Source organism: Dipodomys merriami, unplaced genomic scaffold (assembly GCF_024711535.1).
Source record: "Dipodomys merriami isolate MVZ:Mamm:240054 unplaced genomic scaffold, mDipMer1.0.p SCAF_527, whole genome shotgun sequence".
NCBI classification, from domain to species: domain Eukaryota; kingdom Metazoa; phylum Chordata; class Mammalia; order Rodentia; family Heteromyidae; genus Dipodomys; species Dipodomys merriami.
The window spans coordinates 734,185-744,408 of NW_027206099.1; positions in this window are offsets into that span (position 1 = coordinate 734,185).

Below are 10,224 nucleotides of genomic sequence, written 5' to 3' on the forward strand. Positions count from 1 at the left end.
CACACTCCCCTGGGGGGCACGCCTCGGGTGTACTCTCAAGCAGACCAACTTGCAGATGCTATTGTGAAGGGAAGGACGCAAGCCCAAAGGCATTATGGCCTCGACCCTCACTCCATTGTTTTTCCTTTTCGGATGGCAGACGTTGAGTGGCTCACTCGAGCCAATGCTCGTCTTGCTCTCTCCTTGGAGGGGTTTCTAGGCCAAACTGACTGCCATTATGGGCCGTCCAAATGGACTGTCATGTTATGGCGACTTCCCCTCAAAATACCATCTCTATTTTCTCCTACGCCTATTCCTGGCGCCCTTCATGTTTTTACTGACGGAGGTAAAGCGGGCTCTGCATATGCAGCCTTTGAGGAGCAACAAAAGACCCCGAGCCAACAAAGATTTCAACCTTGTCAAGGGTCAGCACAATATAAGGAAATGCTGGCCGTAATTATGGCTCTTCAGGACATTCAAAAACCCTTCAATTTGTATTCTGATAGCCTGTATATGATTAACTTGCTCCCTCATATTCCCCAGGCACATCTTAAGCTGGATGAAAACCCTATTTCCCCCCTTATGGTTACCCTTAAGGGCCTATTAGAAGGGCGGGGAGCCCCTATTCATATTCAACATTTGAGAGGGCATTCAAAACTTCCTGGGTTTTTTTCCCTAGGCAATAAGTGGGCGGACCAGTTAGCTACTGGCCCACAAGCATTAACATTACAAGAGGCTACCTGTTTGCATGATTTAACCCATATTAATTGGAGAGGTCTTCAGCAGAGATTTCCTCAGATTCCTGTAAAGGACCTTAAAAGAATAGTACATACCTGTAAAACATGCCAGCCTTTCTTAAAAGTACCCCCGTTACAGCCCCCGGGGGTAAATCCCAGAGGCCTTAAACCTAATGTCCTCTGGCAAACGGATGTCACTCATTTCCTGGCCTTTGGTAAGTTTAAATATATCTTTGTCTCTATAGATACCTACTCGGGAGCATGCTGGGCCACAGCACATACAGGAGAAAGAACTAAACATTCACAAGCACATTTTCTTCAATGCTTTGCCACCTTGGGTCTACCAGCACAAGTTAAAACCGATAATGGACCCTGTTTTGTTAGCAAAGCAATGTCAGAGTTTTTTGACAAATGGCATATTAATCATACTACAGGAATTCCCTATAATCCCCAAGGCCAAGCAATTATAGAAAGAAATCATCAATGTCTTAAAGAGCAATTATTAAAACAAAAAATGGGAGTTAGCCCCCATGTACAGTTACAGATAGCTTTGTTTACCATTAACATCTTAAATTTTTCAAAAGGGGCAACTGAATCCAGATTTCAGAAGCACTGGGGACAACTAAACCCTAAGCCCCAAGTGGAAGTCAGGTGGAAGGACCCCCTGACACAACAATGGAGAGGACCTGACCCCCTAGTTACTATGGGCAGGGGATTTGGATGCGTTTTCCCCATAGGGGAGTCCGCTCCCATTTGGATCCCTGCCAGGAACCTTAAGTTTTTACCCATTTCCTCTATACAGGAGGATGCCCAAGAATAAGCTAAAGACAAAAGCCAGAAAGACAATTATTAACCATCCCCAAGGGCAACCAGCCCTTGAGAAGCTCTATTGTGTTCTCTAACAATTGCAGATGGTGATACTCCAGCTGTCCTGACACTCCAGCTGTTGGCTGTCCTGACTCTCCCGATCCTGTGAACGGCCCTATGGAATCTGCATCAACCTCAGCGAGTGACCTGGGCAGTGATCAACGCTGGCAATGCAGAAATCGTCAGGAGCACCACAAGAGAAGCTGTCCCTTCGACCTGGTTGCCTGACCTTCATTTTGATCACCACCCTATGGACTATTTAATATTTTTTTAGGAGTTAATTATTTTAATGTTACCTGCTTTAATTGTTCTTTTACTAATTGCTTGTATAGCGGCATTGAATCCATACTTATTGTTAAACGACCACCTTTTGTTATGCTTCCAGCTTAGATTTTGTCCAACCCCACAGGCAAATAGCTGCATTAGAACAATCCCCACCTCTGGACTCTGAAGTGGCAAAGACTGCTATCCCATCCTTCACTAAGGTTAAAGGACTAGTAGTGACATTTCCTGGCCTGGGAATGCTTTTGCTGATGGTTTTTCTATGCCTTCCTTGGGTTATACGTGCACTGCAAAACTCTTATGAGCTTAGCCAGCCAGTTATCAAGCTCCAAATGAATGAATTTCCACCCCCCCCCCCGAGAGGAATCGCAGCCAGAGACGGGTAAGAGGGGGTGTCAGTCTGACCAACCTAAGACAGGGCCTTCAGCTTCGCTCTGAAGAAGTTCCCGATGACGGGTAAGGCAGACAAGGCGATCCACCCAACCTAAGACAGGCGGGTTCGCTTCTTTAAGCAAAGATGGGGGGAGATGATGTTGGGAGCAATTGGGAGCTGACAGTAAAGCTCAAAGGTCATCTTGACTACTGTGCTAGCTTAAAGGCACGTACAAGGAACTGGCTTACTTAAGACACCAGGTGCCCAGGAATTAATTGAACTGCTTCGGACATTTCTAACTGTGGTGGGACTGATGTTTATTACTGTGCTAGGTGGGTCTGTCATTAAAACAAAAAAAAAGGGGGAATCTGTGGAGCACATGGCCAGCCAAGATGGCTCTGGGAGAGGGTTGAGTGGGCAGACCCCAATTGATCTTCTGATCAGTACCTAACCAGCCCGTGAAGGCTCAGGTGAATGATAGGGTGTGACCTTGACAGTGATTGGTTCCTCTTCCTCCCTTACCATACCACCCACCCTCTTTGTCTTTAAAAAAAGGGGCTGCTCTCTGTTAATAAACGAGTTTTTCTGCCTGCTGGATTTGGCTCCCCGCTGTGTCTGATTGTCTCCTGGGCTGAGGGAGGCTAGGGAACGGGCGAGCGCCGCACTTACCTTTCCTCGGACCCCGTCCGTCTTTTGTGGGACGGACGAAGACCCAACACGAGTATCTTGGATGACAGGGGTGAGTGAGCCAGCAGCATCTGGTTCCATGGAGCTGGGTTGCAGCGGTTTACCTCTGGCTAAGTCAGGTTAGATAGCAGCTGTCAGCATCAGACTCCCAGCTTGCTCTCTGATGAGGTATTTGCAGTCTTATCCTTATATAGTTGCGTTCAGAACATTATATATTTATTTTTGGTGCCAGTCTTGGGTCTTGAGTAAGAGTCTAATTATAAGATTTTATGCTCAAAGCTAGAGCTCGATTATATAAGGGACTGCTCAACTTCCAGATTTTTCTGTGCATGTGGTAGTGAGGAATCGAACCTAGGGCTTTGTACATACTAGGGGAGCACTCTACCACTGAGCTCCAGGAGTGACAAGTGTATAAACAGATACATACGTAGTTTGGTAGATCGATAGATAAATACATGTATATGTATAAAACAAGAGAGATGTCTGTATATTATGAAATTGCATATACGATATTATTACCAATTATTAGGAACTAAATTATTCCTTCTTTTTTTAAGTATCATGACTGAATAAATAATAAAGTATTAATTGAAATTGGTCAACGAAATATAATTGTGTATAATTTTATAATATGAAAATCATACACTAACTACTAATTTAATTGTTACTTTTATAGCATTCCATTTGTACAAATGTAATTTCAGAATGCCTTTCTTAGACCATCCCACCATTCATTAGTGGCAGTCCCAGGATTCGACCTCGAGGCCTAAGTTGCCGGTTTCGGCTATAACTTCCCTAATAGCCTACCAAACATCAGCAATGCAAGGTCATGTGAACTTTCTGGGCCTTGTCATTTAGACCCAAGATGGTCACAATACAAAGGAAAAAAAGTAAAACTACCTTCTTGAACTTCTCAGTTTTATCCTTTTCCTTATTATTTTTGCCAGCCCCAAGATTTGAACTCGGGTCCTAGGAAACCAGGGTTGGTGTGGCAGAGGTGCCAAGACCTAAGCTCAAGCTCCATGCTTAGCAAATAAGTAAATAAATAAATAAGGCCCTGGCTTGGAATTTGCATCATTGTTCTGGCAGGCCTGGGATTTGAACTCAGGGTCTGGGTAACTCTGTAGCATTGTGGGTGAAGGGGAAGCTCACTGACCTTAAAGACAAGAAATTCAGACCAGTTCCCAGGGTCTGAATTAAAGCCTCAGCATAATATTCATATATGAGATCTATTTACATACATGGGTTTAATGCATATAAGGTTTATTACCCTTATTTATTTATCATTATACATGTAACACTTCATTTATTACATCATATCACCTAGACTATATTTCCATATGGATTATACATTGTACTGAGACCCAGGACTTTTAGAGAAAAGAAATCTGTCAAATTGGCTTCTTACTTCATGAATAAATTTTTGGCCTTACTGGGATTTTAACTCACAGCCTAGAATGCCAAATTCATAAATGGGGTCTCAGTCTTAGCACACCAACCTCCAGCAAACTGAGCTGAGAGGAAATTCTAAGGACCTTTGATCAAGCCACAGTAGTGACCAATATATACATTGATAGATATGTATATGTGTGTGTATATATATATATATATATATATATATACATTATATTATATATATATATATACAGAAAAAGAGGGAATGTGAGGATATTCAATTATGTATATTATTACCAATAATTAGTTATTACATTATGCCAGTATTTAATGAAGTATCATGGTAGAATACTTATAAAAGCATTAATTAAAAATTAGTCAATATCTTTTCATTACGGGAATCATACCATGGTGATAGAATGGAAGACATAAAACCAATAATATTTGTGTGGCTTTCTAAAATAGAATTATGAATTAACTGCAAATTTAATTATTTATTTTATAACATTCCATTAGCATTCACAAAAATAGGAATGAGTTTGTCAGGATCACCCTCCATTTGTGGGTAGCTATCTTAGCATTTGAACTCCAGGACTGGGTAGTTTACTTTGAATTCAAACCATTGGAATGACACCTTGAAGATTTCAAGTTGTCACGATTAAAAAAAGAACAACAAGAAGAAAAGAAATCCAGGTGTCAGCGGCTCCTGCCTGTAATCCTACCTCAGGAGGCTGAGATGTAGAAAATGCCAATTTGAATTCAGCCACGGCAGGAAAGTCAGCAACACTCTTATTTCTAAGAGATCACAGGAAAAAAAATACACCATGAATGGCGCTTCAGCTCAAGTTGCAGAGTGCATCCCTTGACCAAAGGAGCCAAGGGACAAGGCCTAGGCTCATAGTTAAACCCCACACTTGCACCCCCCGATAAAAAAAAGGAGTAGTAACTCCATGTTTCTGTGTATGGATGGATCATGGGCATTCAGCAGGTTGCCCATGCCCAGCAGCCCCAAACTGGGCCAGCTGGGAAAAACCCTCAGAGAGTACTAAGTCTGAGCCGGCAGCTTGAACAAAGCATCCCTCTGCCATTTAATAACTGAAGCCCTGAAGGCTTTGCCTGGGCTGGTATGTGCAACGGATGCATTATGTTCTAGCTGAGGTGACCCATTGGGACACCTAGCAGCCAGCCACTGCCTCCAGGAGTGGTCGAAGATTCTGGATCTATATTCTCTATCCCTCTGTAGGATGTGAGCCTAGGCCTCTGGGGCCTGGTGGCTCTCACACATTCATCATTCCTCATTGCCGAGTCATAGACTGGTCCCAAATCTTGGCAAAGTTATGAAATAGTCAGCGATTTCTATGCCAAATGGTAAGCCAATAAATACCACCCTCATAACTCCTGTTACAAGTCAGCCTTGGGCTGTAAATGTGGCTTAGCAGTAGAGTGCTTACCTACTATGCACGAAGCCCTGGGTTCAATTCCTCAGTACCACAGAAATAGAAAAATACAAAAGTGTCACTGTGACTAGCCTTAAGCAAAAGAAACTAAGGAACATGCCCAGAGCCTGAGCTCATGCCCCAACACTGGCAAAAAATAAAAGGGAGCCTGGTGAGACATATTCTTCTGGGACACAGGAGGGCCAAGGTTAGAGGAAAGAGGTAGAGGGCAGGTGATTTTGCCTCACCCCAGTAATTTCAGCTACTCAGGAGGCTGAGTTCTGAGTTCTGATCACAATTACAAGCAGGAACGTCTATATGAAATACTTTTGTCTAATTAAACACCCAAAAAGCCAGAAATAGAGTTGGGATTCAAGGAGTAGAGTGCTAGCCTTGAGCACAAAAGCTCAGGGATAGTGTCCAGGCCATGAATTCAAACCCCAGGACTGGCACAGACACACAGACACAAATACAGACACAGACAAAGACACACACACACACACACACACACACACACACACACACACACACACACACACACACACACACACACACCCCAAGATAGAGCATTTGTTAGCCTGCACAATTTCCATTTCTATAGGGAAAAAGGAAGGAAAGACTTGCTCCAGGAGGTGATATAACCAGTGCCAAAATTCCACAGTAGTTCTAAGACGTGGAACAGGATAGAGAGCCTCAGGCAGAAGGTACAACATGGGTAAAGGTCCTGAGGTGTGGTGTAGAGCAGGTGGTGTGGTTGGAATGAATGTTCTGTGCCTTCAGACAAATCTGGCAGGACATTCAAGTCTGGGTCAAGGTTTGTATTTGAGTCACAGGTAGGGAAGAGGATGGGGTCCCAGAATATGGCCCAGGGGGAAGATTAGCTTGACTTTTCACCATGGACCCCAGCCATTTCTTGTGGCTAGAAGCCTATTTTTCACAGCTCCTGACATTCAGGCATCCTTTGCATTGAGGTGTAAGGGCAAACGCAGGGAAGAACTCTTGCTTAAGAAAAGCTTCTGGCCCAATTCCAACAGTGGCTCAACCCCTCTAAATCCTAGCTACTCAGGAGACTGGGTTTAGAGATCATGGGTCAAAAGCAGCTCAGAGGAAGAAACTTAGTGAGACTCTTCTTGCCAGTGAACTACCCAAAGCCAGAAATTGTGCTATGACTCAAGTGGTAGAGTGCCAACCTTGAGGGAAAAAGTTAGGAGACCAGAGCCCAGCCCTGAGTTCAAGGCCAGTACTGGCACAGAAAAAAATAAAGAAAAGCTTTCAGGAGCTCCTTGTCCACTGTTGTGAAAGGTCAGATCACCAGGCACTGGTGGCTCATGCTTGTCCTCCTAGCTCCTCAGGAGGCTGACATGTGATGATCACCATTCAAAGCCAGCCCAGGAGGATAGTCTGGGGGATTTTGAAACTCCAGAAAATTGGAAGTGGCCCTCTGGCTCAAGTGGTAAGCTGAAGCTAGGTGACAATGCCCTGGCCCACAGTTCAAGCCCGATGACCAACACCTGGCCTGCTTGGATCTCACTTTGTGGCTCTAAGCAGAGTATTTTCCTGTGGGCCCCTGAGTTTCTCCCAATGTCTAGGTATCCTACAAGTCTTGAGAGCAGCCCATTTGGAGGCCTTTGCCTACAGATCGAGCCACATTATCAGAGAAGTGTCCAGCCTTGGGGCATGGAGGTTATCGTCTGGCTCATAAGAATGGAATCTGTCATGGGTACAGTGTGGGTCTGAGCAGTAAGTCAATGTCTCTGGGCCAGGAGAGGCAGAAGATCGCATGGCAGGTACAGCCTACTTACATAGGTATCACAAGAATTCAAATCTGTCGGCACACTTCGGGTGGGTGTTGAGTTGGGCTCATGAAAGTCTTGTGGGTTCAGGAATCCACAGCCGGGTGGCTGGTGCTTGTAGTATTCACTATCCCTGGAGTTCCAGGGCTCACCAGTGCTTGGGGTCCAATGGAGGCCTTCAGTCGTGGGCCGACTACAAAAGATCATCCATAGTGTCCTTTCCCTTGGTCCTGTGGTCCTGTGCACGGATGGAGGAGCAGGTTACATGGAACTTACTGCCATGGCCCAGACACAGTCAGGGGCTGCTGGGAGCTGATGTGTACTGTAGTTCAAGTGGTAGAGCACAAACCTTGTGCAAACAAGCTAAAGCATACCACATAGGCTCTGAGTTCAAGCCTCGGTAAACAACAAATACACACGCAAACACACACACAAATATACACACACACACACATGCACACACACATACACACACTCATGCACAAAAAAGCACACACAACATCCTTAGCAGTTCCCAATAGCTCATACCAGCAATCTTAGCTACTTAAGATGCTGAGCTCATGGGATGGCAGCTTGAAGCCAGCCCAGGCAGGAAAGTATGTAAGACTCTTCTCTCCAGTGAACTACTAAAAAAGATGAAAGGTGAGCTGTGGTTCAAGTGGTAGAGTGTTTGCTTTGAGCAAAGGAAGCTCAGGGACAGTGCCTAGGCCCTGAGTTCCAGCTCTAAGATTTTTTTAGACACCCTTTGCCTCCACCCCCCCCCCCCCAATCAGGCCATAAATCCAGATTTTGGTCACTTCCACTCCTGCCACTTTCATAGCACTGCCACAAGTGACCAGCGTGTGGCCACACTGGATTAAGAGAACTTTCAACAAGATGGGCACAGCCAGGTCAAGGCTAATGCCCCAGAACATTAAGATATTGGCCATACCAGTCTCTCATGCCCCAGTTCCCTGGGCTTAGAATCTAAAGTCTGTGCCTCTGTATTCTGGACATCCAGAATTGTCTAGAAGGACCTGAGAGGCCAAGCTGGGGCAGGAAGATAGACTTTCCTGTGACAAGTTATGTTGACATTTCCTAGACACCAATGGATACTCCAAACCACTTTGGTCTCATCTCCCATGTAGCCCCGTACCCTCCTTGCTTGGGAAGCCTTCAGTCCACTATCATGTTGAAGTTGGCCAGAGCCACCAGAAACCCCCTTTCCTCCACTCCACTGCCAGCTTGAAGGGAGGGACGTGCAGCCAGAAGCCCAACTGAGAAAAAATCAGGATATCGCATGACTAAGGACCCCCAGAGGCAGGGGAGACCCTATGCCAGTCGGCCCTGCTGGCCCAGAATCCCCTGGAGGTGCCCAAAGATTTGGACAGGCCAGACTTTGGTCCCAAAGTAAAGCTGAAATGCAGGCCTCTGCCAAATTAGGACTCATTGTTGACCTTGATAGGAGGCTAAAGGACAAGTTCGGCATGGAGAAGGAGCACTATCCGAGGCAGAAAGAGTCAAACAGGCACCCAGGAAGTGCACAGAGAAAGAAGAGGGAAAACACACACACACCAACACACACACACATACACACACATAAGTAGAAAAATGCCTCAGCAGTTCCTGAGCACTCTGAAGATCCCACCCCCAAGAAGATGGCACAACTATCTTCAGACAAACTGTAGACAAAACTCATGGCCTCTCACACATCTGGAATGGCTCATAACAGAGTTTGCAAGTTCCTAAAAATACACACCACTATGCAGAAACCTCATCTACCTTATTTTTGGTTGTCTGTCATGGAGTTTGAACTCTGGGCCTGTGCACCATCCCTCAGCTCTTCAGCTGAAGGTGAGCCCTCTACCACTGGAGTCACAGTGCCACTTCTGGCTTTCTGGTGGTTCACTGGAGATAAAGTCTCACAGGTTTTCCTTCCCAAGATGTCTTTGAACCATGATCATCAGATCTCAGCCTCCTGAGTATCTAGGATGACACAGTGTGAGCCACCCGTGTCGCCTGGCTTCAGCCACCTTCTTAGACCCAGGGGAAACCCAACTTGTCAGGCCACAAACCACATGCAACCCTTCACTTCAGACTTTGACACCAGCATCCAAAACCATTCTTCCATGGATGGAGAGCATATAATTGACACTAACATCCCACCCCTGCTCCCATTCAACCACTCCCTGCCTGCCACAGGCCACTACCTATGGAGTTCTTGGTAAGACACCACCCACCTTACTGTGGTTTCACACTGGGGCAAATCTGGGGAGTTCTTAGAAATGTCTGTACGGTGAGGCCAGCAGCTGGTCTCCCAACCACAGCAACCCCACAACTTCAACATCTCTTGCAAGCAAGGAATGGGTGTCTTTCTTTCTTCCTTCCTTTCTTTGATTTTTGGTTGAAGGGCATGAACTCAGGGCTTGGGTACTGTCCTTGAATTCTAATTTTCCTTAAGGCCAGTGGTCTACCACTTGAACCACAGTACCACTGCCAGTTGCAGATTGGAGATGAGGCTCTCCTGGGACTTTCCTGTCTGGTCTGGGAAATGAGGTCCTCTGGATCTCAGCCTCCTGAGTGGCCAGGATGACAGGCGTGGGATGACAGGTGTGAGCCACCTGCACAAGGCTTAAGGTGTCTCATCCTTCAGAATTTCCAGCTAGTCCTCCTCTAGACGCTACCACCTAAACACC